Source organism: Lolium perenne, chromosome 6, assembly GCF_019359855.2.
Source record: "Lolium perenne isolate Kyuss_39 chromosome 6, Kyuss_2.0, whole genome shotgun sequence".
Taxonomy (NCBI): domain Eukaryota; kingdom Viridiplantae; phylum Streptophyta; class Magnoliopsida; order Poales; family Poaceae; genus Lolium; species Lolium perenne.
This window is the reverse complement of record NC_067249.2, coordinates 218,706,960-218,731,971: the sequence shown is the minus strand read 5'-3', so window position 1 is coordinate 218,731,971 and position 25,012 is coordinate 218,706,960.

Here is a 25,012-nt window from a genome sequence, read left to right as displayed (position 1 = left end):
GCCTTCTTATGTCATATATAGTAAGCACTCAAGTTGGTAAACAAGGTCTAGAGATATTCAAACCGGAAAAATCTTGTATCTACCCCTAACCCTAAACTTTGTCTTATGAAGTCAAGCACGAAGAGAAGTCGTTTTGGGTTTCAAACATGGAAATTACAAAAACCTTCCCAAAAGCCTCATTTTGGAGTGACTAAGAAGGATGCAGGCTTACCTTTTCATTTTCATGTTTTAAACTTGTTTAAACCTTGGTTAAACCTAGGATTTGACCAAGATCAAATGGGCATAAAAATTCAGAAAAAATCAAAAAATGAAAACCAAAGCACATAGTATTCTTATGTCATATATTAAGCATTCAAGTTGATAAACAAGGTCAAGACATATTCAAACCAGACAAATCATGTATCTACCCTAACCCTAAACTCTGTCTTATGAAGTCAAGCATGAAGAGACGTGGTTTTGGGTTTCAAACATGGAAATTTCAAGAACCCCCCAAAAGCTTCATTTTAGAGTGACTAAGAAGGATCCAGGTCGAGCTTACCTTTTATTTTTATGTTTTAAACTTGTTCAAATCTTGGTCAAACCTAGGATTTGACCAAGATTCAAATGGGTATAAAAAATGAAAAACCAAAGCACATAGCCTTTTTATGTCATATAATAAGCACTCAAGTTGATAAACAAGGTCTAGACATATTCAAACCAGAAAAATCATGTATCTACCCCTAACCCTAAACTTTGTCTTATGAAGTCAAGCACGAAGAGAAGTCGTTTTTGGGTTTCAAACATGGAAATTTCAAAAACCTTCCCAAAAACTTCATTTTGGAGTGACTAAGAAGGATGCAGGCTTACCTTTTCATTTTCATATTTTAAACATGTTTAAATCTTGGTCAAACCTATGATTTGACCAAGATTCAAATGGGCATAAAAATAGTTAGAAAAATCATGTACGTATCTATCCCTAACCCTAAACTCTATCTTACGAAGTCAAACATGAAGAGAAGTGGTTTTGGGTTTCAAACATGGAAATTTCAAAAACCTCCCAAAAGCTTCATTTCAGAGTGACTAAGAAGGATCTAGACTGGGCTTACATTTTATTTTCATATTTTAAACTTGTTCAAATCTTGGTCAAACCGTACCTAGGATTTGACCAAGATTCAAATGGGCATAAAATTTCAAAAAAAAAAGAAAAACCAAAGCACATAGCCTTCTTATGTCATATAGTAAGCACTCAAGTTGATAAACAAGGTCTAGTCATATTCAAACCAGAAAAATCATGTATCTACCCCTAAGCCTGAACTTTGTCTTATGAAGTCAATCACGAAGAGAAGTCGTTTTGGGTTTCAAACATGGAAATTTCAAATACCTTCCGAAAAGCTTCATTTTGGAGTGACTAAGAAGGATGCAGGCTTACCTTTTCATTTTCATGTTTTAAACATGTTTAAATAAGGATGCGTGGTTCTGAAACCTCATACACATTGTTGCAAAAGTAATTACATCACCTAAACAATACTACCAGTTCATAATTCTAAACTTATGTACAATCTTGGAAACATATAACGCCAGCCTAGTTCACCAATTATCATCATCCCTCTTGATGCGCTTGCCGGTGCCGCTTGTACCTGCCTCCCATGGGTTGGCAGTCCAAGTTCTGCACTCGTTCGCACTTCGTGTGTCGGGAATCCTTGTTGGAGCTTCCCAACCAGATACAGGCCCTGCCCTTGCTAGCTCACCACATCCAGCCGTTGCCCCAGCTTGCTCACCATGTGAACCGCCATCCCACGGAGACCCCGAAGTAGGCTCGCACGGGTCCTTTATCCATGGTGGCATATTCTTCGGATCAAATGGTATGTTGTGCCTAAAGCAATAAGATACAAATTCCCAGTAGGTTGTCCCGACACACTGCTTCTTCTCGTCGCGCCAGGCAGGGGGAAGTGCGGCCAACCTAGCCGCTTCCTTGCAATCCGGGCAAACCACTTCCCTTGGAATTGGTTGTGCTTGACGCTGCCCATCATTGATTTTTTTGAGTCGCTTTGTACAACTCAAAACTGACATACCCATCAATCGCAGCATACCTCAAGTTTACTTCAGGCAATGGCATGCACTCCCATTGATAGTGGCTGCTAGTCGGGAACTTGGTCTTCATGTCTTTGTAAGATGGGTCAATGATGGCGGCTGCCAAATCACCCATGCCAGTCCTATTGCCAGGACCATTGAAATTGATCATATCCTGAATGTCAATCCAATTATGTTTAGGAATTTTAATGCCATCTCTAGCAAACCTGCTAGAGTCACCCCTGATGTCAACAGTTGTGAAACAAATTCCTTTATGTTGAAGGAATTCTTGCAGTGCTAGATTATCAGGACTCCTGCATGTTAACACAAATCAATCTTGTAAGATCGTATATGCTGAAATAGTACACATATTTTTCTTCCAGTAAACTGTATACTTGTTGCAGTGAAACAATGATTTTGCATCAGTGATACACATCAAAATAACATGAATTATTGTTGCGACTATATAATCTAATTATTTAAGTGTCAAGTTAAGATTCAGTTACTATATGTTAATATCTTGACATCCATGCCGATTATCGGTGAGTATGAGTACATGAAATTTGTGCAAATTTTGAGTACCAAAATCATGAAACTAGATATCGTGGTCAATCCAAAAAAATTATACAAGTATGTTGGATATTACGTTCCAGACCACATTTTTCATACAAGTTAGTTTGTTCGTGTTTTCATACAAGTTAGAACCTAGTCTATTTCGAAATAAAAAAGCAGATCCAAGATAAAGGAAGAGTTTCTATATTAAAAAACAAAAGGATAAAGGAAGGCATGTGAAGAACATACCTGCAGAAATGGTACACCAGGAAGTGGTCGTCCATGGCCAACTGAACGACGGCGGTACTTACTTGGTTCGCAGTGTATTCTAGGTCGAGGCCGACGAACCTGGGCCTGTCCTCTACTAGCTTTTGTTCGTACATCTTGAGGGTGTGCTCGAGAACGGAAGGGTCATTCGTGTAGACCACGTTCACCTTGGTCGTCCCATGGGGAACGACGCTCCTCTTCAGCGTAAACAGGCCGCCGTCGGCCATGGCAGCGCTGAAGCACGTCGAACTGATCGGAGGGATTGAGGGGGAGGGAGGGAGAGCAACTGCAAACAATGGGGTTTTTTGGAACTTGCCGAAATGCAGGGAGAACGAACCGCCAGGGGTTGTTTAGTGGGGACAGATGGGAATAATACTGCGATGAGGTTGAGGAATTAACTCCATCCGCCATTTAAATCTAGTACTCCCTATAGTCAGGTGATAGGAAATGGACGGGCAAGATTGATTATAGGGAGGCGAATCCCAGTATTTTCCCAATTTATTTGAGTGGTAATATAACCATCGTTAATACTTGAATTGAAAAATATTTACAAAATAAATTTATTATATACTACATGATGAGATAATCCAACAAACCATGGAAATGCATGGCCATCCAACCATGTCACCCGCTTGTGAAAATTGTATAGGTGGTAGTGTGCGCAATACACGCGGTAGCCACTTCACAAATACATCCTTTTAATTTTGCCCCCCTTAATTCGGCCAATAAAAATGAAAAGACTTTATGTGGAAAACCAAAAAAACTGTATTTGGCAAAGTATAGTCGAAAATAAGAAGTTTTTCATTGATCTCTTAAAAAAGGGGTCATGATTCGAAAGTTCGCCATGCATGGTTCTTGCGGTAACCAAGCTAGCTCACCCATGTGGCAAGAAGAGAATCAATGTCCAACATGCATGGTTCCAAAAAAAAATGTTTACAGAATGATTCTGCTTCTCAAGAATATTTGCATGCCATCATGTTTGTTATTTTTCCAAGATAAAAGTAGTAATTGGTGACTTCGTGATTGCCTTGCTTGCTGATTTCAATAAGTTTGAACCTCATTTTTGGCTTTTTTTCAAATTTTGGCAAAAACTTCTTGGCAATCGACTTTGTGAGTTACTATACTTGGATGCAACCCACATTTTCGTTGGCTAATTAATGTTTTCTGATTCCACAACAATAGGGCACATCCCTATATCATCCCAAATTTTGAATTCTTATTAGTTTGGTTGATGACCACCATTCATATCCGAACTTAATTAATTGGAGTACAAATGATGGTTTCATGGTAAGCTAGTTTGACAAATTAGCCTTCGAAATGGCGATTCGCCTACCATGCATGCATGTTTGGCCTACCCGTGAAATTTTGATTTGTGGTATTGTGCACACACTGCACATGATAGCGAATAAACAAAACACATATTTGGACCCCTTTGGCCAGCAAGGGCATGTTTGGTTCCTAGCCACAATTTGTCAAGAAGCCAAAATTTGGCAGCCATGCATATAGTTTATTTGGCATGTGTTTGGTTTTTGCCACAATTTGGCTTATCACACTTCATTGCATGTATATATGGTCCATTTGTCATAGACTCAACTTTTTTGTACAAAGTTTTGACAAAGGTTGGCGTGAATATTGAAAGGCACACTTTGGTCGCTAGCCATACTAGCGTGTTGTTCTTGCTAACCACACTTTGGCTTTGGAAAAATGTGGCTACCAAACATGGGTCCTAATAAAAAGAAAAAAACACACTAATGTGTGGTAAACCAAAATCCCTCCTTTGCTAAGTTGCTTATGTGCAAAAGGGGGCAATGCATGCATTATTCAGAAGTTGATTGTGGTTTCGTAGTGTAACCAATTAATTAAGCTTACATATGGGAAGAGGCTAGCGAGGCGAACTCAAGCAGCTATGGTTCCAATGTTGTCAAGTTTGAAGTGGACACTGCATGAAGCTTGCTGAAATTAATGGGTAGAAAGCCAAAAGTAGTCCATATTTATTCTATATGTGTGTGAATAATAACTCTTCACCCCAAACCTCTATGTATGATAGGGTTTTATATTTTTTACTTGTTAGTAGTAAGTACATGTCATGTGATGGCTCCATGCACATGTTTCACAACAATTTTTTTGATTTGTTTCTACCTCATTTGGTTGGTTTCAAATTTGCTCAAACTTCCTATATATGCGCGCAATGTTGTACTATTGGGACCCATGTTTGGGCTTTGTTTGTGGTACCACACTTGCAGGGTACCTCCAAGTATTTTATTCCCAAAAATTATGAATCTAATTAAATGGTGAACTATAAACTGATCATCTAAAGTTGGAAAATAAAATCCATATATAGCTACACATCGAGATATGTGTATAAGGTAGACAAACTGCATTGTCACACATGCCTTATATAAGTTTGTTTTTTCTAGCGGAGTGGATTCCCTAATCACCCCACGGTTGTGACATTGTCAATGTTGTCATGATAAATAACATTGCGAGACTTTCCATCTTATTCTTTTTTGTAGAAATGATTGTCCCATTATGGCAAACGTCCCCATTCGTTTTTCAAATTAAGTAAACGTTATAGGATGAAAATTCATTGAAGTGACAAATTTTCTAGATTTCTAACTATTTTAGCTCATTCAAACAAGTTTGCAATAGGCCGACCTGTTGTCCAGTGACAATTTTAGAGTACAATTTGATCAACATCACAAAAAAGTGCTTTTAAGGCTCGTAAGTAGTATCATACATGCCATGTTGGCAAAAATCTAATGTGTCACATCAATTATCAGGTGAGAGATGAGAGTAGTATTATAACACATAAACCTAGAAAACTTAGAAAACTTCATGACAAATACATCATGTACACACATTTGCATTGAGATTCTACAAAACTTTAAATATGACATAAGTATGAACCATATTATGATACTATGCATTGTGGAGGTAGTATCACAAACTAGTAGTGTATGATACAACATACTACGTACTTCCCATTGTGACTAGTCTTAATCACTCTGACCTCGCCGTCTCGCCGTCTTACTATAGTACATACTACACCCCCACTCCGTCTCTCATACATCGCCCCACTCGTTTCCCACTCCGTCTCTCATACAGCGGCTGCGCTGTAGATATCTTCGAGGATACGGGCGATTTTGACCCGCTTTTCGGCGCTCGCCGTTTCAAGGTGAAGACCCCAATCTTAGCATGCATGTTGGACCAATTAGGAGTACAAAATTATGTTCTAAATGTTGCTCAAACTTTCCATACAACTAATATATAACTTATACTACGTAGGTTACACCATCGAAAAAGGTATGACCAGTTGAGAAATGGGAACAATAACTAGGAACCTTTCTTACTATCGAGTGGGACGTGTGATATTGGTGTGACCCTGCTTTTTTCTTCTTCTACATAATGGCTACATGATGGTTCTAGAAAGAAGTGTATGCTGTTGTGGTATCTCTTGACACGAATCCCTCTAATCACAAGCGTTAGATTTTGGAAACCAACGGTTAGTACTGCTGTTACATGTCTAGTTCAAAACTGGTGCATTTTGTATGTTGTTGTAGTAGTCTAGTAGGTAGATTCAGATGCATGGTCAGGAGTGCAAACATTTCGCAACTAGTTGATCCCTCATCTTATTGTCGGATGTCACATTTCGAGTTTGTAAAAAAATGTAAATTCAAATCATAGTCACGGGTTATGTTGTATCTTGCGCACATCTAAACATTTGTTTCAAAAAGTGACCATATGTGAGCTGTGGAAAAAAGAAGAGACCAAAGTGAATAATATTCCTTAACTATTCACATATCATTTGTCTTTTTTGTGCAAGCTAGATTTTTTTTTACATACTCATACGTGACTGTGGAGCAATACACAACATAATATGTGTCCCAGTTTTGTTTTTCTTCATATTTTTTAAAAGTGCGAAGTGTGATATCCGATAATAGGATGCGAGTGCAACTAGTTGCAAATGAGATGCTAATGCATGCTGATATGATACTACCTCTGTCCATAATTAGATGTATGTCTTTTGTCGTGGCCCCATCCTACTTCTGCATTTTCTTTACGGCCATTTTTGAGTAGTTGGGACCTGGACGTGATCGGACTAGTTGATACTCGATAGTAGTCATAGTCTTGTACAACTTACGCATGTGGCGTCGGCCTCTAGAGTAGTAGTACTAGCTAACGGATAGATTATATCTGGAGAAAGCGACATGTCCATTGATATGACAAGACTATACCCAGATTCGGACGCATTGTAGTGACTCCATCAATGTTCCGCTATGATGGTGTATTTTCTTGCTACACCAGATTGTCGACGCGAGAGGATTCCTTGGCTTCCGCGCAAGACCCTTCCCAAAGAAGGCATCTGCTCTGGCCCGTTGATTCTATGTGGACGGTTCCAGATTGCTTTATGTGTTTTTGTACAGTATCAGATACTAGGTTTTCCTTCCCTCCATATTAGGGGTTGTTTGGTTTAGGAGATAGGTTTATGGGGTGAGAGTATCCCCAACCACCTGGCTAGGGATAGCCAATTTTTGTTGTTTGGTTGTGTAGGAATTGAGTGTAGGACGAGAGGTGGGTAGTGGTATAGATTTTTTTTGCTCGAAATGTTAGGGGTGGCTATAAGATGGTGAGATTATCTCTACACACATCAAATATACCACACCTCCTATTTTTATAGCCCAAAAAAATACATAACCGGTGGTATGTGAATTGATCTAGGTAGAAATATTACACAACCGTACAAATATTCAAATCCTATAGTCAAATCCTACATAACTCCTATAGTCAAATCCTACATAACTCCTATACAAATTGTACGAATCAAAGGATATGATTTCCCCCCTATATAGCTTGTTTGATTTGAAGAATTGAATCCTCCAAAATTTCTATGTATTGTTTTCTTATACTAGTACAACCCTATGGGATTTCTAATAAGAGGTTAGACCTCTTGGAAAAATTCATATGCATCTGTGACAACTATGCTATGCACTCTCAATCTATATAGAAATTTCCTTTGTCTTTCCTATGATACCATCACGCACCTAGCTCTACCAATTCCCGTAGATTTCTTTCCCGTAGGATTCAAGGAGGCATATGTCATAGCGATTCTCCATTATTCTATCATATGAATCTAACATGCACTCTCAGTTTGAGTGATGCAAAGTGGCCACTATAAGATTTATTTAGTCAGATTAATTGGTCATGCATACACTAGTTGTTTTCTATCTTTCCTACACATGTCAATTAGCGAAATTTATAAGTAAAATCCTAAAATTCAAATAAATTGCTGAAAATTGGAAATAATATTATAGTTGTAGCAAATTACTAAATCGATCCAGAAAATATGTACATGGCTTCAAGAATCTTTTTGCCGAACTGAGTAGTCCGTAAATGATGTCCTTGGAGTAGTTTGTGAGTTAAAGAACGTCCATTTCGTCAAACTGACAAGGCCTTTGATTTGACAAGAGAACACTAATATTTTGGACCTGAATCAGAGTGGTAAAGGCGTACAGCTCGATCAATGCAATGGTATGATGGCTATGCAGCTATACCTATATAGGAGTAGACTACTAGTAGACTTTGGGACAGAGAGATTTGGCTTCCGCGGTCGACCCCGAACAAGATTCTTTTACTCCGCCTGTGGCAGGACCAGCCTGTCAATGGCCCAAAGTCTTATGTGCTCCCGCCCTTTGATTTTGGATGGACGGACAAGATTGCCCAGTCCCATCCCTGTCCTGTTCGTTCCAGTTTTCATCCTCCTCCCCGGGGAACCCTCCCCGGAGAGCTCTACACCGACCCCTTCTATCCCCACCTGCTTGTCCCTTCCTTCTTCCTCCAGCGATTCATCCATCGTTCAACAAGTTGTCTAAGAAGAACATGAAGAAGTGTAAGAAGAGGAAGGAGGCGTTGTTGTCTGAGACTAAATCCGCGGTGAAATCCATCCCGCTGAAAGTCCTGCAAACTCCGACTTTGAAAGTGTACCAGTGGCGCCGGCGGACAGGCATGTCTGCGCTTCCATCGCAAGCTCAGTCTGCGCTTCCATCGCAAGCTCAGTCTGCGCTTCCATCGCAAGCTCAGTCTGCGCTTCCATCGCAAGCTCGATGCCGCCGGGCTTGTTGGGTCGGGGCGAGTAATCCAGCAAGAGTCCTGGTAGGTTTTTATCGCCATGTGCTTTCTTTGCCCCCATGAACGCAGATTACAGCAAGGCAAACAGATCCAACTTTTTTTTTTACCCGGGAGAACCAGCTATTTGACCGTCTTTCTTCCAGGGCCGCCCATTCAAGTGTCGCCCTTCCTACCGATGTCGAGAAATCGACCGTGTTTCGCCAAGATGGTGGGTACGTAGCTCCCCGGTATGTTTCCATGCCGAAGTTTCTCTGCCTTCTGGCTGGCTAGCGGATCAAACAATTTAACCGTCTTTCTTCCATGGCGGCTGGTTTCAGCGCCATTCCTACCCAAGTTGAGATATCGCTCGTTTCTCGCCAACCTGGTGGGTACGAAGCTCCTGGGTATGTTTCCATCGCCATGCCGGATTTTCGTTGAGTCCTTGCTGGCAGGCGGTGCCAACTAAACCGGCTATCATCTTCCAGGGCCGACGGTTCCAGGCTCGTGCTTTCTACCGTAGGATCCACTTCGTACTTAGCTATCGAGGACCCGTTGTTTGATGAGCACTTGTTAGCTCTCAAGAGCATTAATAATGTATGCACTATAATATACGAAGTATATCCATTGCTTTTTTTTCTTCCTCTTCATCTCCGTACTGCATGAGGGCTTCTTTAATTCGTAGGACTTCTATAAGAATTGTGTAGCATTTAGATCCTATGGGTTCTTCCCTACATTAGTTGTTTGATTTATAGAAATATATCCTATGTTTGTTCCTTTTTTCGAAATGGGGGACATATCACAGCCTCTGCATCAAAATGATGTATATGGCTGCTTTATTGCTTTCTTCAGTTCATACACAAATTATGGCAACTTCTCACGGATCAGCTAGAGTCGACACAAAGATCCACCAATGAAACATAGAAAACAGCAGGTGCCAAAAAGGCAAAAACACATCAGTAAGTAATTCTATGAGGAAACTGCCAGCCACCCTGGCTGTAAAAATCCCGTGCGGCTGTCTCTAGTCAGTTGCACCGGACTCCCGATATCCTGCTGATCCTCGGGCTGGAGATAAGAAACATACGGATCTAGTGAATAATCATAGGGATAACCTGCAAGAAGGGATGAGATTTGGGTTTATTAAACACGACTTCATTTTGTACATTCCAAAATAGCCCATAAAATAGCGCATACACCCTCTCTAATGTATACAAAATCCTATGCTTTTCCTAATCTTATGATTTTCATATCCTGTGAATGAAAAAGGATCCCTGATTCGTTACTGGTGAATTTTTCCATGCAGGAAGGGATTATCAGATTAAAGGGCCACAACACCACCCTTCAGAACAGAAACCTCAAACTCTTGCATAGGTTTGGTATCCTGAATGCAGAATCAGAGACGAATGCTCAGTCTCCGGGAGAGGAGCAGCCAGTGCACGTGTGTGCATCTTCGGCCGAGAATGATTCCATTGCCGTGCCGCAGTTTCAACGCCTCCATGCTGGCTGCCGGATCCAACTACTTAACTTGTCTTTCTTCCAGGGATGGCGGTTCCATAGTTGAAGAGGTTCCTATGGACAAGGACTTTGCAGCTCTCGGGCATATTGAAGAGGTTGGCACTCCATTTGTTTATTTCTCCCCCTCATCTGCACTCTGCATACTTCATTCTTTGTTGAATTTGCAATGCAGGATGTGATAACACGATTCTCCGCGAAACTGGACCAGATCAAGGGCCACAACACCATCCTTCATAAGAAAATCCGCCACCTCGTGGGCAGGGGCATTTTAAATCGTGCCATATCGGCGGAGAATGCCCATTCCGAGCAATCTTCTTTTGATAAACGGTACTCAGATGTTCTCGCGGAGTGTAAGAAGTTGAAGAAGGAAGTCGAGGAACTACGCGCCCAGCCACCGATGAGTGTGGTCTGTGAGATGGCTGGTCTGTGTTATTGCAACTGTGACTGTGATAGTTTTCAACAGTAAGTGTAGTTGCATGCTGAACATGCGCAATATTTCGAGACGAAGTACTTGAAAGTTCGCACAGAGTGCGATAATTTGAAGAAGGAAGTCGAGTGTCTCCGCTCCCGGCAGCCAACTATTGCGACATCGGGAGACCAGGGTGTGCTAATTGCAGCGGAATTTTGGAATCGATGAAAAGTTGAATTTGGCTTTGTTGTGCAATATAGCAAGACCTGTTCCTCCTCGACTTCGTCTTTTGGCATAATTGCTTTGTCTTCGTATTGACTCCTGAATGATTCGTATATTTACGACGGTTTCTGAATTATGTACAACTTTTGTAATATTGGTCAAACTAGTTTTGACCAGGGTTTGTGTAGGGTGGTTGAATTTTTTTGGTTGGTCCAAATTGTGTTGTGTGGTCCAAATGTGATGTATCATCACACCACCATGTGCCCCGCCACCCCCAGGTTTTGGTAATGCCATTCTGATACATGCTTCATAGAAGGAACATACATTTTTTCCGTTAGGGCATGACAATTTTGAAAAATTCAAACAAAAATAGGAAGAGAGAATGGTAACATCATTTTCCATGTGATGCCCCTGTGCCAAATTTTGGTTCATTTTAAGAATGTAAGGTGACAAATTACTCGAGGAAGCTAGTTGGAGTAGACGGGCATGACCGGATTGGCATAGGGGATTTATTTTTTGAAGGATGTTATTTTTCATGGACAATATCTGACACAAACAATAAAATGTTAAGGTCTCATATTATTTTGAATGATTGTGAATTACTTATGACGTTTGGAAGTATTGGTATACGTGAGAATCGAGTACATGAACGACTTCACGCGTCCACAACTAATCGGCCTCATCGTCTGTCGCGTCCACAACTAATGCCATTCTGATACAGAGAGTCAGAGGCTATAAAATAATCGGCCTCATCGTCTCTCGCGAGCTCGTCCTCTCCCCTCCCATCAACTCACCGCACCTCCGAGGCATCGACTTCCTCGTTTCCAACCGCAGCGGCATGAAGACGGGTCTTGCGTACGAGGCGGAGCAATCGGCGGCCGCTCGCGCAGAGGATGCCTCTGCGGTAGTGGCCGTCGCGGCGGGTGAGGCTTCACCGGGCACCCAGGCCGCTCGTCTCCTCGCTTGTCCGATTCTTCGACCTCGGTCGAAACGGGCGTCTGGCCGTCGAGGAGAAGGTGGATAGCAACGCCGTTGCTCCCGCCGAAGATCCGCAAGGCGTTGCAGGCCACCACGGCGAGGTCTTCCTAGACCCGGTGCCGGACGCGGACCTCGACCCCTTCGACGATTTCGGCCCAAACGTTCGGTTCCGGGAGGATGTCGAGGGTGACGACGAGGAGGTACTGCTCATTTACCGAAACTGTCCCGATCCTTTTTGTGTCATATTACTGTTCGCGTGGTTTGCACGAACCTGGTTCTTGATTGATTTGATCCCCTACCTTGTCTTGTAGATTTACTTGATTCTACGGTTCGTACGGTCAGATTCTAGTTTAATTTCGACTAATCTGCCATGTAGTTGGCTTGATTTGTCATATAATTAATTTATGTGTTCATACTTAGTGGACTTGCAATTGTTGTGGCTTATGTTCATTGCTGTTCATAGGGTTTTCTCGTGATTTAGTATGATTTCTTCTGCCATTTACTTGTTCTACACATTTAATTTTAGGGTTTCTAAGGTTTGCTTATGATAGTGCAGTATTTATTCGATCTTTCGTTAAGCACCTGATTATTATGTACTTTATAATTCACGGGAATATTCGATGACATGGACGACAACAAGGAGCGCGGGGACCGGAAGAGCCGCTACGTTGAAGCGGTGAAGGGTGGTGAAATTCGTTTCCGCATGCGCGGGAGCTATTTTGCCCATTACGTGGCAAAATCCTCCAGAAGGACATCCGCAGCCTGATCCGACATGCGACGGGTGTAGGCCTAAGTACATCGGGGAAGCACCGCCTGCAACCAAGGCCAAGCACGCAGCATATGGCCTCTTCCTCCAGAATTACGTCTTGCCTGGCTTGTTCCCGGTCAACGCCCCTGCTTCTTGGCCCTCATGCTCCTGGTCCTGTTTAAAGTTCATATGTGTAATCTTATTCCCTTTGGAAGTTCAGTATTAAACTCTACTAGTACAACCGTGGTGGTCTTGTGATGGTAGTACTCTTTTGATGCATTTGTGATGTAGTAGTACGAAGTACTAGTTTTTTTTTTTGAAATGGTATAGTACTATCTAAGAAAAGTACTCCCTTCGATTCACATTCATTTTACACCAAGAAATATGGATCGGAGTGAGGGAGTAAATTAAACATGGCATCTCGTGCATGAAGCTTGACATATCGACCAGGTTGGCTAGAATGGCAATACAATGCTGCTCATTAGGCAAATGCATGCCATGTAAAGAAGTCTATACTGACATAACAAAGACTACATTGGGGATTAGAGTCAATTGGGGCATCTACAATACAGAAAATCTTGCTTGTAGCTGATTTTGGCTAAGAGGGTTTTACTCACATTACACGTGCCACTTTCGTTGTCTGCAAAACAAGTTCCAATAAAGGAAGAGGAAAGAAAAGGACATTGTGGGCGAGATTGAACACCTTTTTTATGTGTTAAGCTGAGGCCTCGTTTAGCTGAGAATTTCGACTTAGGCCTAATAGCTCAGCACACCCACAAATAAATCTCCTTGCGCGCACCACTGTCAGCAAAAATAACAAAATTAGCACGCAAGATTAAGAACGAAGTGAATTTAATTAACTTGGTTAGCTTTTCAAGCAATATATTCAGAGAAAGAGCACACATGATCGGCTCGAAATAATCGTAAGAGAAGAACAATAAATCTAAGGCACCCCACTTCATCGGAAGAAGGGGCGCGACAACGCATGGATTCATACCTTGAGTCGACGCTGGCTCGTAGAAGGGCGGCCGCGCCTCGAGGATGCCGGCGACGTCTCCACCTCGGTATCACATGTGACTGCTTCTCGACGGGCGGTGCGCCGCGCCATGTAGAAAATCTATCAAAAGAGGAGAGCCCGATGACGCTACTGACGCCTCAACCTTGATAGCACCGGCCTGTTGCTCCGCACTGAGATGCGCCACATGCAAGATTTAGCGGATGCGCCAATTTCAGAGATATGTCATGATCGTTGTAACAAATTTCACCGTGATGATGATTTGATCCTGCACTCGGCCTTGAACACAAGTACTAGTACAGTCTCACAATTTTTTTTATCATTATACTTTGCGAGATTTAGCGGATGCGCCAATTTTAGAGATATGTCATGATCGTTGTAACGAATTTCAACGTGATGATGATTTGATCCTACACTCGGCCTTGAACATAAGTACTAGTACATTCTCACAATTTTTTTATCATTATACTTTGCGAGATTTAGCGGATGCGCCAAATTCAGAGATAGATCATGATCATGGTAACACACTTTTCAATGTAATGATGATTTGATGTTGCACTCGACCTTGAACATAAGTCCTAGTACGGTCTCACAATTTTTTTATCATTATACTTTGTAAGTTTTAGCGGATGCGCCCATTTTCAGAGGTAGATCATGATCATGGTAACAAATTTTAAACGTGATGATGATTTGATGTTGCACTCGACCTTGAACAGAAGTACTACTACTGTCTCACAATTTCTTTATCATTATACTTTGCCAGATTTAGTGGATTCGCCAAATTTAGAGATAGATCATGATCATGGTAACAAATTTTCAACGTGATGATGATTTGATGTTGCACTCGGGCTTGAACATAAGTACTAGTACGGTCACTCAAAATTTTAGCATTATACTTTGCAACGGATGCACCAATTTCAGGTGCATGTCACCAGATCTGTGTCCGATGATGATCATGGTAGTAACCGATGTTCAACTTGATGATGATTTCATTTTACGATCGGCCTTGAACAGAGGTACTAGTACGGTCTCACAATTTTTTATCATTATACTTGGACCTTAGCGAAATTCAAAATCTCATAGCGGCAAAACTTCCCGCCCACAAAATACAAAAATTTCACACGCTTCCAAATTCCGATTCTACCTGTGGAGATGACGACAAAGTCGGTTGGTGGGGGAGTCGGCCGTCATTTTTGGATCACCACCTCCCTAGCCCGGATACCCTCCCAAAAAATTCATTTCCCTCGAGTCTCTCATCCGAGACCACCCACCGGAACTTCTCAAGTCCCTCTCTCTACCACCTCCACGACCACCGCACCGGAACATCCCCGCCGGACTTCCCTGGCCTACCCGAGCCCTCGCGATCCTCGTCATCCGGCTGCCTGCCGGAGCCGCTTCATCGACGCCGTCATCAACCGGACCGGATCATCCCCGCCGAACCTCGAAACCATATGCTCATCCAGCAGTCTACCGCAGTCGCTTCAGCTGCGGTATCGTCCACCCCACCGGAGCCGCTTCGCCAGATCCGTCGTCCACCGCATCGGATCTTGCTCACCGACACCGCTGTGCATGAACCGGATCTGCTTCACCCGCGCCGTGCATGATCTAAACTCTTCTACTGTCGCTTTTCTATTGCTTGCACCGCAAGTTCTTGTTTAATCTTGGGGAGCTGTTTGTGCTAACGACGCGCCGTTACGTTTTTGCAGATGAGATAGGTAATCATGAAGTGTAATGGCCGTCTCTCCAACCCCAAGTAGCACATGTAGCGTACTTCATCACCGGATCTATCAACCCCAGGAAGATCTGCTGTGACTCCCACAGAGTGCTTCTCCTAATGTAAGTCCCTTGTTTTAGCGCCATGTTCTGGGTTCAGATGCTTGTTTGTCTGAAGCTCTTTTAGTTCATTCCTAACTATGACCGTAACACGTTGCTATTTTCTACGTCATTGCTAACTTTAAGCGATTGAACATTTTGGTTTGCATTCCCTGCTCTGTAGATGTAGCCATCATAACTTCTATCTTGCTCAGTCGTTGTTACAAAAATTATAGGTATTATAGTAACATCCTGCTATTATTTAGTTCACGGCCAATTTTAAGTAATTGCACATGTTGGTTCGCATTCCTGCTCTATAGCTTTTGGCATCGTAACTTCTATATTTGGTTTACATTCCCTGCTCTGTAGATCTAGCCATCATAACTTTATCTTACTCAGTCGTTGTTACAAAAATTATGGCCTGCTACTATGTTGTTTGTGCCAATTTTTTACTCCATGAACATGTTGGCTTGCATTCCCTGTACTACAGGTGATGCCATTGTTTTGTATCTAGTTCATTGTAAGCTAACAAAGTAAGGACTTAGTTTGGCATGCTATCACTCTGCTATCTAGCCTGTAGTACAAATAAACTTGTCATACTACTAGATAATAATTTTGCGTGCCATCTTGTTCTTCAAAAGCTGCATTATTAACTTGTTTCTCTGACTTGGCATGACGCTCACATATGGAAAGCTGAACATATTGGTTTGCATTCCCTCTTATACAAGTTCACAGGTGATCCCACTATATTCTGTATCTGGTCCATCCTAAGCTCCAGCATTAACTATCCTCTATGTGTTGCTCATTACAAGTTTATATCCCGAAACATCTTGATTTGCATCCCCTTCACTATAAGTTCAGGAGTATTATTTTGTTCATGGCCAAAATGAAGTAATTGCACTTGGCACATGTTGGTTCACATTCCCTCCTCTTTAGCTTTTGCCATCGTAACTTCTATTTTTGGTTTACATTCCCTGCTCTGTAGATGTAGCCATCATAACTTCATCTTGCTCAGTCGTTGTTACAAAATTTATAGCCTGCTACTATGTTGTTCATGCCAATTTTGTACTCCCCGAACATGTTGGTTTGCATGGGACTCGACGGTAGTAAGTCTGTTTCATTCTAACATGCTCATTATATTGGCTGTTGGTATGCGGCATGCACTCTTTGTTTGCTTATTGTGCGCATTACAATGATCTTGTTATAACGACGAAATGATGAGTTCCAAATTCTTTGGCAAACAATATTGCAGTGTCTTTGCGTTTCCATTGTTCTTTGTCTTAACTTGTAATGTCTTTGTTTCAGATATAGGTGCTTTGCATGGACAACTTAAAAGATTCTTTGGATCGCTTCATTGTATTATAGGTTTAATTACCATTCAATTTCTCTGGGTTCTGTAATATTTTTTCAAAGCCTTGCAGCTGATGTAATATTTAGTTAGTTTTTATAGTTCTTTCGCGCATTTTTTCTTTGGTGCTTGTGGTAAGTGAGGCTATCCGACGAAATCAATCTTTGCGTAAATATTCTCGAGTATCTAAATCACGAATTCCCATCCCTTAAACGGCCCAATTAAGCGAAATCACATATGTGCCGGCTCGCAAAATCCTAAAGCGCCTATTACGCCGGCATATAAACAGCAACTAAACGGGCTGGCCCACTTACTTATTGGGCCAGCCCACTTGATTTACTGTGGACCCCACACTCTAAGTGGGCCGGCCCACTTGCTTTCACGTGGACCCCACCCACAGCTGGGCCGGCCCACAAACTAGTTGGGCTAGCCCAATTGCTATTGAGCAGGACCCCACATACTAAATGGGCCGGCCCTTTAAGACCAAAGTGGGACCCACCAGGGTTTTTGGCCCAGCCCACTCTCTTGTTGGGCCGGCCCACTTGCTATATGGTGGACCCCACATACTAAACGGGCCGGCCTTTTAAAAGGAAAGTGGGACCCACTTGTGTTTTTGGCCCGGCCCACTAGCGTGTTGGGCCGGCCCACTTGCTATATGGTGGACCCCACATACTAAATGGGCCGGCCCTTTAACAGGAAAGTGGGACCCACCTGTGTTTTTGGCCCGGCCCACTATCTTGTTGGGCCGGCCCACTTGCTATATGGTGGACCCCACATACTAAATGGGCCAGCCCTTTAAATGGAAAGTGGGACCCACCTGTGTTTTTGGCCCGGCCCACTATCTTATTGGGCCGGCCCACTTGCTATACGGTGGACCCCACATACTAAATGGGCCACCCTTTAACCGGAAAGTGGGACCCACCTGTGTTTTGGCCCGCCCACTATCTTGTTGGGCCGGCCCACTTGCTATATGGTGGACCCCACATACTAAATGGGCTGGCCCTTTAACAGGAAAGTGGGACCCACTTGTGCTTTTGGTCCGGCCCACTGGCTTGTTGGGCCAGCCCAGTTGATCCAATGTGGACCCCACGTACTAAATGGGCCGGCCCGATAGCAGGAAAGTGGGACCCACATGCTAATTGGGCCGGCCCAATAATTTTTTGGGCCGGCCCACTTGCTTTAATGTGGACCCCACTTTGTAAACGGGTCGGCCCGATACCAGGAAAGTGGGTCCCACATGTCTTGTGGGCCGGCCCTTTTGCCTATTGACCGGTCAAACGAGTGCATTCGGCCCGGCCCACATGCTTAGTGGGCCGGCCCATTAAAGTTTTGACCAGTCAACTTTAGAGGTTAGGCCCGGCCCACGTAACTAATGGACCAGCCCAGCTATATAGTTGACCGGTCAAACTAAGTCAGCTGGCCCGGCCCGCAAACTTAATGGGCCGGCCCGCTTAAGACGTGGCAGGCCTCGTGTGGGCCTACCATCTACCACGGGGTTTCAGCCGGTTAACGCCGTTAACTGCCAGTTAACGGCGTCTGCCATGTGTCAGTTTGCATGACGTCAGCAGTCAACGGGCTCCCGGAAACACTTGGGCAACGGTCCGATTTTCCGTGGCGGAAGGGCGCCCAAGCGCGACGGACCGAAAAAATCATCGTAGGACTTTGCCTGACGCAGTTTCCACAACAGAACCCATATCGTCGGGTTAGGCCCATAGGCGACGAAAAATACCCCTTAGCGGACGATTTTGAGACGTTGTCTATCAGAACTTTTCTTGTAGTGAACGTGCTTCTTGACTCCTACTGGTTCGATTAAACCTTGGTTTCTTACTGAGGGAAACTTGCCGCTGTGCGCATCACACCTTCCTCTTGGGGTTCCCAACGGACGTGTCAACCACACGCATCAGGGTGTAGACTAGCGGCTAGTCGCGGTGAGGTGGTTGGTGTGAGATCTCTGGGATGAGGCCAGGGGAAGTGGGCGAAGTGCTCGGGACTAGGGACTCCCCTCAACTTTCCGCAGTAGTATAATAATAAGTGGTGGACGAGGGAGACTAGTCCAAAGACTACCCAAAGTTGAGTACAATAGTAGTAGTACATCATGTTCGAGGGAAAATGCCCAAGATTTATTAGTATCAAAATTCAAGCTAATTTCACCTATTTTGTTCTGCCGTTTTTTTCTTGAACACAGTTCTGCCGTTCATTAGACATCATCCAACGGCCTTGGTCTCTGGGATTCGCTGCTACAGTGTCATCTACTATTTTCTACCCAATTCCAGAAACATCCATAAAGCTATAGATAGCTTTCCTGCTTGTTGGCCCCACCCCATTTTTTAAATCTTTTCTTCCTTATCCCCTTCGCTCATGCTAGCAGCTACTTGTAGCCATTGCTACACCAGCGAGGTGATCTCTATGATAGGCACGGTTTTAGTAATACAGCAAGTTATAGATAGCTAACCATGAGACACATGCCTCTCTGGTTGAGACTGAGCTCGCTCTTGTGATTGGGCTCCAATGGTCGAGGTGAGTCACAGCTGCAATGACAGAGGTTTGTGCTGGATGTAGGCACTGGGATAGAATTAATTAGCACAGAGGCTTAACTAGCACTAGATGGAGAAGGCATAGTACACATATCGGACACGAAGTCGCGTCTGGTGAGCAGCTCGCATTCACTTGCATCAGTGCGGTACAACAAAGATGATGAAGAAGGATTGGAGCTTTGAAGGTAGTCAGAAAAGTTACAAAAAATAATACGTGCAAAACTTAACCTGTATAAACGCACATGCATGGATAATTTTACATTTCTGAATGAGAAAGACATGTCAATTTTTAGTAAGACATGGTTTGATTTGTCAAATTTGATGCTCCTTAATGCATTTCAAGTGAAAATTACAGGTTTATTCATTATAATTGCCGATTTTTAACGTTACATGCAGCTGACTAGCAAACTATAAGTGTGTGATTACTTGCTTCCAAAATAAGGATATGTAATCATTTTGTATAAGGTAGTACCAATTAGTCGTTATATTGCAGAACTTAGAGAGTTTTGACAGAAAAAAACTCGTTGCTACTACATAAAAATGGTCATGTTGACAAATTTGATCCAGTGTTGAACAGAGCCAGAAACATTTCTAAAACTTGAGCATGGAAGAGGCTAGGGGTAAATGCCCCAAGGCCAGCCGAGCCGATCGTAGGTGCTGTCGCGAGGCCGATGTGCTCGTCGCCGGTACGTATCTCCGCTTAATAGGTACCTTAATTTGGAGCGCGTGCGGACGCTGCGCTACCCCGAGCTCGAGACACCGCCGTACCGCTAGCTCGACCATGGCGGCGGAGGCGGAAGCGGAGCGGCGGCAGCGGAAGGTAAAGCTCCTGCTGACAAACATATTAGGCACAAATGGGCAACCTTCAGTAACCCATGTTCCATTTTTTTTGTCAGGATAACCCCATGTACCACCTTCCCAATAGAAAAAGTACTGTTCAACCTTCCCCTGTTGGGCCCAATATTTCACTTTTGGGTTGCCAACGAACATCTACATGGTAATTGTTATCGGTCTACTTGCTCCGGCTATCAAAGCCCAATAACTACAAATGGGCCTTTCTGCTCATGCAATTGCGGCCCTTTTCTAATGAAACACAGATCCTATGATTGGCAAAAAAAAACACGGAGATTCTACATAAGAGTTGTTTTTATTAATTTTGAATTATTGGGTTCCAATTTTTGAAACTGCTCATGCCCAATATGAAAATCCTTGATCGCTCCATACCCACATGGATAACGGTATTTTTAAAAATTCATAAAGTGGATTTGAAATTTAAAACATATCCTGATAATTCCATGATTTAATCTATCAACTTGCAAGATCTTGGAGCGAAAGAGCTTGTATTAGTCTGCAAAAATAATACTGATAAACCTGTCGTTAACAAGAAATAAAGGTTTATCGTTCAGAGAGGATGCCATGTGGGACCCATGAGACAGTAGCGTCCTCAACGTTTCAAAGAAAAGGGCAAGTAGCCCGAAAATAGGGGTAAAAAATAAATCCTAGAAAGGGAACATTTATAGTTCATAGAGGCTGACATGTGGGACCGATGCGCAAAGATCCTCATCATTTCGAAGTCGGTAGGGTCGAAGAAAAAGGCAAATAGCCAGAAATTAGGGGTCAAAAATAAATCGAAAAAGGAAATTTTTATTCTTCATAGAGGATGACATGTGGGACCGACACACGCCAGCGTTTCAAAGGGGCAGGGATCAAAAGAAAAAGGCAAATAGCCAGAAATTAGGGGTAAAAAATAAATCCAACAAAGGAATGGTTTATTGTTCATAGATGCTGACATGTGGGACCCATGAGCCACCAGCGACCTCAATTTCAAAGGCGGCATATGATCGAAAGAAAAAGGCAAGTGACCAAAAATCAGGGGGTTAAAAAAATCTAAGAAAAGAAACTTTATTATACATAGAGGATGACATGCGGGTCCCATGAGCCAGCACCTTACTCAACGTTTCAGAGGCGGCATGAGATCGAAAGAAAAAGGAAAGTGACCAAATATCAGGAGCAAAAAATAATCCAAGAAAAGAAACTTTTATTGTACATGGAGGATGACATATGGGTCCCACTTATACAAGCTCTTTCGCTCCAAGATCTTGCAAGTTGATTTTACATAGAGGATGACATGCGGGCCCCTTGTGTCAGCAGCTTACTCAACGTTTATAAGGCGGCAGGGGATCAAAAGAAAAAGGAAGTAGCCAGAAATTAGCGGTCAAAAATAACTCCAAGAAAGGAAAATTTTATTGCTCATAGAGGATGACATGCGGGACACATGCGCTAGCAGCTTCCTCAACGTTTCAAAGGCGGCATGAGATCGAAAGAAAAAGACAAGAGACTAAATATCAGGAGCCAAAAATAATCCAAGAAAAGAAACTTTATTGTACATAAAGATGACATGCGGGTCCCATTTTGCAGCAGCGCTGTCGACGTTTCAAAATAACTCCAAGAAAGGAAAGGTTTATTGTTCATAGAGGCTGACATGTTGGACCCATGAGCTAGCAGAATCCTCAACGTTTCAAAGGCGGCAGGGGATCAAAAGAAAAAGGAAGTAGCCAGAAATTAGGGGTCAAAAATAACTCCAAGAAAGGAAACTTTTATTGTTTGTAGAGGATGACATGCGGGACCCATGAGCCAGCAGCTTACTCAACGTTTCAAAGGCGGCATGAGATCGAAATAAAAAGGCAAGTGACAAAATATCAGGAGCCAAAGATAATCCAAGAAAAAAAACTTTATTGTACATAGAGGATGACATGCGGGTCCCATTTTGCAGCAGCGGTCTCAACGTTTCCAAGGCGGCACAGGACCAAAAGAAAAATGAAGTAGCCAGAAATCAGGGGGTGAAAAAAATCCAAGAAGAAAGATTTCAATTAGGCTGCATCTGGACATCTGGGCCTTCGAACTATCCTGCTTGGCCTTTTGACTCATACAATTTCAGCCCACTCCAAAACAGGAAAGTTCGGAATTTTCTAAAAAAAATAGGAAAGTCCTATGCTTCGCAAAAACAAAAAAAAAGGAGATTCAACATATAAGTTTGTTTATGTAAAAATAAAGATTTAATTTATCCGTTTGCAATAGCTCAGAGCACAATACACTGTTTATTGTCTGCAAAATAATCAAGATATCACATGTTTCTTGTACGGGGAGGCTGACATCGGGGACCCATGAGCCAGCAGCATCGTCAACGTTTTAAAGGCGGCAGGGGATGGAAAGAAAAAATAAACCGAAAATATGTTGGTACAAAATCCAAGAAAAGAAACACTTTCGTTCTAAGAGGATGACATGCGGGACCCATGATGCAGCAGCAGCCTCAGCGTTTATTGTTCATAGAGGCTGACATGTGGGACCCGTGAGCCAGCAGCGTCCTCAACGTTTTAAAGGCGGCAGGAGATCAAGAGAAAAAATAACGCAAAAATCATTTGGTAAACAAAATCCAAGAAAAGAAACATTTACCGTTCTGAGAGGATGACATGCAGGACCCATGAGGCAGCAGCATCCTCAACGATTCCAATGCGGCAGGGGATCAAAGGAAAAAAAGGAAATATCTAGAAATTAATTAGGGGTTCAAAATAAATCCATCAAAGGAAACTTTTATTGTTCACAGAGGATGACATGTGGGACCGACCTACCAACAGCGTCCTCATCGTTTCAAAGGGGGCAGGAGATCAAAAGAAAAAGGCAAATAGCCAGAAATTAGGGGTAAAAAATAACTCCAAGAAAGGAAACTTTTATTGTTCGTAGAGGATGACATGCGGGACCCATGAGCCAGCAGCTTACTCAACGTTTCAAAGGTGGCATGAGATCGAAAGAAAAAGGCAAGTGACAAAATATCAGGAGCGAAAGATAATCCAAGAAAAAAACTTTATTGTACATAGAGGATGACATGCGGGTCCCAATTAGCAGCAGCGGTCTCAACGTTTCAAATGCGGCTTGAGATCAAAAGAAAAAGAAAGTTGATTGTACATAGAGGATGACATGCGGTTCCCATGAGTCAGCAGCTTACTCAACGTTTCCAAGGCGGCAGGGGATCAAAAGAAAAAGGAAATAGCCAAAAATCAGAGGGTGAAAAAAACCAAGAAAATAAACTTTTATAGCACATAGAGGATGACATGCGGGTCCCATGAGCCAGCAGGTTCCTCAACGTTTCAAACGTGGCATGAGATCGGAAGAAAAAGGCAAGTGACCAAATATCAGGAGCCAAAAATAATTCAAGAAAAGAAACTTGATTGTACATAGAGGATGACATGCGGGTCCCATTTAGCAGCAGCGGTATCACCGTTTGAGAGGCTGCACGGGATCGAAAGAAAAAGGCAAGTGACCAAATATGAGTTTCCAAAAAAAATCCAAGAAAAGAAAGTTTTATAGTACATAGAGGATGACATGCGGGTCCCATGATCCTGCAGGTTCCTCAACGTTTCAAACGTGGCATGAGATCGAAAGAAAAAGGCAAGTGACCAAATATGAGGAGCCAAAAATAATTCAAGAAAAGAAAGTTTTATAGTACATAGAGGATGACATGCGGGTCTCATGATCCTGCAGGTTCCTCAACATTTCAAACGTGGCATGAGATCGAAAGAAAAAGGCAAGTGACCAAATATCAGGAGCCAAAAATAATTCAAGAAAAGAAACTTGATTGTACATAGAGGATGACATGCGGGTCCCAATTAGCAGCAGCGGTATCACCGTTTGAGAAGCAATAGGGGATCGAAAGAAAAAGGCAATTGACCAAATATGAGGTGCCAAAAAAATCCAAGAAAAGAATGTTTTATAGTACATAGAGGATGACATGCGGGTCCCATTTGGAGCAGCGGTCTCAACGTTTCCAAGGTAGCACAGAACCAAAAGAAAAATGAAGTAGCCAGAAATCAGGGGTTGAAAAAAAATCCAAGAAGAAAGATTTCAATTGGGCTGCATCTGGACATCTGGGCCTTCGAACTATCTTGCTTGGCCTTTTGACTCGTACAATTTCAGCCCACTCCAAAACAGGAAAGTTCGGAATTTTCTAAAAAAAACAGGAAAGTCCTATGCTTCGCAAAAACAAAAAAACAAGGAGATTCAACATATAAGTTTGTTTATGTAAAAATAAAGATTTAATTTATCCGTTTGAAATAGCTCAGAGCGCAATACACTGTTTATTGTCCGCAAAATAATCATGATATCACATGTTTCTTGTACGGGGAGGCTGACATCGGGGACCCATGAGCCAGCAGCGTCGTCAACGTTTTAAAGACGGCAGGGGATGGAAAGAAAAAATAAACCAAAAATATGTTGGTAAACAATCCAAGAAATGAAACATTTTCGTTCTAAGAGGATGACATGCGGGACCCATGAGGCAGCAGCATCCTCAGCGTTTATTGTTCATAGAGGCTGACATGTTGGACCCGTGAGCCAGCAGCGTCCTCAACGTTTTAAAGGCGGCAGGAGATCAAAAGAAAAAATTATTCAAAAATCATTTGGTAAA